This window comes from Mobula birostris, chromosome 2 (assembly GCF_030028105.1).
Source record: "Mobula birostris isolate sMobBir1 chromosome 2, sMobBir1.hap1, whole genome shotgun sequence".
Lineage (NCBI taxonomy): Eukaryota > Metazoa > Chordata > Chondrichthyes > Myliobatiformes > Myliobatidae > Mobula > Mobula birostris.
In genome coordinates, this window is record NC_092371.1 from 14,160,319 (window position 1) to 14,164,639 (window position 4,321).

Genomic DNA, 4,321 nt, shown 5'->3' on the forward strand with positions numbered 1-4,321 from the left:
ATTTATTTGTTTGTTTGTATTAAACAGTTTGACTTATTTGGCACATTGGCTGTTTGTTCGTCTTAGTATTTAGCTTTTCAGTGCTGCCATTGTATTCCTGATATGTACTTTGAATGCCCGCAAGTCAATGAAGCTTTGGCTTGTGTATGATGACTTACCTCACTTTGATAGTAAATTTAATTTGAAGTTTGAATTTTAAAATCCCAAGCCTGTGAACACGGACTAATTTAGATGTCTCGATTTAATCAATCCAGTGGTTTCTGATCAGTGCCCCCCGCTCCCCACCCCCGGATGTCGATGGCGTAGTAAGGTCATGGAATGTCATGGGCTGGTGGTCAGATCCTTTCCTGTTGACAGAGCCCATTGCTGGAACTAATATAGTCAGACTGAAGTTTGCTCCTACCAGCCTTGTATGACTGTTTTCAGAGTCTTGTTCCATGCCTGAATATCTCACTGTCGGAAAATTACATGAATGGGGTTTCAGATGAACGTTTTCGGACGTAAACGGCGACCGTCCATTGCCCTGCATAGATGCTGCCTGACTCGTTCAGTCCATCCAGCTCTTTCTGAGTTGCTCCAGATTCCAGCATCTGCATCCGTTTGCATCACCGGTGCAATTATTGCTAAACATCCCTAATTCCGACCTAATGTTACCCGGAATGTTCACTGCCGATTGGAGCACTCCTGATGCACTGCTGCGTTGATTGCGTTCCACTGCAACCCCTTTGCACAATGACTGACCCCAATGTCTGACGTTGAATGAAGTTCTGTCCAGGCCCGCTTTAGAGGCCACAGAGAAAAACACTTGTCGGTTGAGCGTTACGCATTTTAGCGACAAACTTTATGTTCCCATAAGCAGAGTGGCGACATGCTTTCTACAGGAATGATATAGGCAGATTGGAACCAATGCATTGTCAAGGCATTTTTGAGGTGGCACAGAGACCTTGTAGAAATTTGATGTGACCTTGAAATGCTTTGTTCTCATTAGCCATTCTGATCAGAGACGAGGGGTCGGGAGCCAACACCACCCACACCTATTGTTCCAGGGGGAAGCAGCCGAAACAATGTCTGAAATAAGTTTAGCCTGAGCATTCTCCAAGGCTCTACCGGCCTGAATATGTGCTACAACTGAAGATAAAACATTTGAAATTCGGGGTTAAAGTTTTAAAAATCAGCAAGGTGGCCATTCAAAATTTCCGAAGGTCAGTTTGTCTATCTCCGCCCACATTCTTTCTCTGGCACCGAATACTCATTTACATTCCAATTAATAAACGGACCCGAAGACCCCAGTTTGTTGGCTCTGAAAGCGGACGGGTTCCCGAAGTGTGCAGAACAACGCATGGTTCGGTCGGAATTTTTGGGCGCTCGCTGTCTGCACCTGTTCGGGGGAATGTCCCCAGCGCTGCACCTCCTGTGGGTTCTGCTGATTCATTTACCAGGTGAGAGTCGGATCGGTTTACGCACGGATTATCCGTTAAAATTGGGATTACTGCTGATTTTTATTTTGCTCCAAGTCACCCAGTGGTTTTATTGTGTTTTATTTTAGATATCCACGCGGCCCCAGTGCTCAGTCAGACCTCAATGTCTGGACCTGTTTCCGCGGGACAAACCGTCCGTTTAGAGTGTCGGATTCAGAACGGTAATGTTGCAAGTTACGAGATGTACTGGTTACGATAGCGTCCCGGGGAGAGACCGGAGAAGCTGGTAGAACATCAGACGGATAATGATATATACCGAGGACCAGGGATCACAAACCGTTTTCAACCGTCCAGAGACTCCTCCAGCAACAGTCACATCCTAACCATCAGCAGTTTGGAACCCCGGGATTCCGCCGTCTATTACTGTGGAGCGTGGGATAATGGAGTTATCTTCGGTCCAGGCACCATCCTGGATATTAAGAATAAGTGGATTCCTCATTCTGTTACAAACAATTCCTACTGCAGCCACTCTCATGCCCCACAGCTGGATAAAGTCCCGGCCAAGGGGGGCAGGTAGCATCTGTCTCAGTCTGGCATAAGGGCCGTTCAGCCCATCGAGTCAGCCCCAACAATCAAATTAATGACAGCTTGACTTGTGAACAAATTTTTTGTTGGACACTTTTGATCTACTTCAGTCGGTGTAGCAGAATTCAATACTTTCCGACATCCCTTCTCTTTAACACAATAGGCTCCGTGCATTGCATTATTAGTATTGGTTTACTTTTGCTACTTTTCACAAAATACAATGAAAAATTTGTTTTGCATACTGTCCGTAAAGATCACGTGATGACGGTGCATTGAGTTAAGCACAGCTTAATGCAGAATAAAAGTTAACAGCCACAGAGGAAGTGCAGTGCAGGCAGATAAGTTGCAAGATCATAAGGAGGTAGATTGTGAGGTCAATCGTCCATTTTATCGTACCAGAGAACCATTTAATAGTCTTATTACAGCGGCCCCTCTATGATGTCAACTTAAACCAATCCCTGCTGTCTACAGATACTCCATATCCCTCGATTCTCAACACACTCATGTCTCCGTCTAACAGCTTCTTAAACGTCCCTGTCGTATCTGCCTCCTCCAGCTCATGCAACCATCACTCTGTATAGAAAGTAAAAAATCACCGAACTTCTTTAATTTTTTCTCTTCTCGGCTTAGCTTTCTGCCCGGGGGGAAAAATCTTGACTGTCGATCCTATCGCTATCTCACATACTGTCTTGACTGATGTTCACACCTAATTTTGTGTCCCTACCACAAGCATGACATTTACCCTTCCCTCTTCATTCACCATCTCTGAACATGTTTGTCGCGAATATTTCATAATTTTTCTGGGTGCTGTAAATCCTGGACCAAAGGACAGGATATTGACCGCTTCAAGTTAACGCAATTCTTAGTTTCTGATTAAGATCCGCGTCATTATGATTGTAGAAAACACAGGAGAAAAACGTTAGACTTAAAATAACACACACAAGGGGAAGGTGCTGGGCAGACAACAGACTGGTCACAGAGTGGAGAGGCAATAGGCGGGTTAGTACCGATTCGGAATTAAATGTGGATCTGAAAGAGTCGTTTCGCCTTTTCCCGCTTCTCTCCGCTTCACAGACCAGCTCTTTTTCCCATCATTTCCTCTTCAGCCACTGGGTACCGAGTCTTGGATATCCACTGAGCTGTCCCGACCTCTTGGCATCCCAAAGAGCCTTCTTTCTATCATTATCTGAAAGTGTAATATTCTCAGTTATTGTCCTAAGGGTTCAAGATTTGTGGAGTTATTGGAGAAGAACAAGGAACTGGTGTCACAAGAGGGACCAATCATATGGGCAATGTGTGGGCAATTAGAGAAGAGATTGTGTACTGTTGAAGTTCTCTTTTAACACAATGCAGTACCGAGAGCAGAGTGGATTCAAAAACATCTCTCTTAAATAAATGATGTCACGTCGTAGCCGCGCAAGGCTGCGAATAATCTGGGCAACTCTTCATTCAAAGCTTTGTACCCGAGGGGTCAAATGCGCCGTTTACTGTGTCCCAACGACTGTGTTAATTTCGGCCCTGGCGTTTCTATCTTTGAATAGTCCATGAAATAATGTTTCTATTCCCCTTCGTCTCCTCTCTCACACAGGTAGCGATTCCCGGGAGCCCTCAGTTCTTCTGCTCTCTCCCTCTCGGGAGGAGATCGGCACGGGTTCGGCCACTCTGTCCTGTCTGGTGAGTGGTTTTAAGCCGGGCTTGGTAGCGCTGCGCTGGACCGTGGATGGAGTCGAGACGAAGAGCGGGGTGACGACAGGTGCCGTAGCCCTGGACACCGACCAGACCTACAGGCTGAGCAGTTACCTGCGAGTAACCACCGCTGCCTGGAACAAGGAATTATTCCTGCAGCGTGAGCCACAGCTCGCTGAGCTCGCCACTGCGCAACACCATCTCTTCGTCCGCCTGTGCGCAGTGAGAGTGTGTTGGTTGGCAGCAGACGCGGATTTTTTTTTCTTGTTTAATGGAGTGAAGCAATCATTGGGTCTGTGCAGCAGCCCATTGCAATGTACTTGTGTAGTAATGTTCGGTTATGGAAACAATCGGGATGTTTAAAAATTTCAGAACAGTTGGCAACAATAATCCATCTATCGCGAAGAATAATTTTGTGTAGAATTGTCCCCACTGTGCTGTGTCTGAACTACTGCACTGTCTAGATTCAGGAGCGATCTCCCCTGCTGTGATTGGAATTTGTGTAACACATCTCAAAATAAAAGTGGAAACAATGGTAGATTTATCGTGTCTTGCATATACTGGGCAGCTGGAAGTATGTTGTCATGAATGGTCGTGGACAACATGCCGTATAGGAGCCTCAATCAGAATTA

At 45.8% G+C, this 4,321-nt stretch overlaps 1 pseudogene; it reads left to right on the plus strand.

The window, feature by feature from the left end:
* The first annotated feature begins 1,390 nt into the window (after positions 1 to 1,390).
* Positions 1,391 to 3,915, plus strand: LOC140207736 (immunoglobulin lambda-1 light chain-like; annotated as a pseudogene).
* Positions 3,916 to 4,321: the final 406 nt, after the last annotated feature.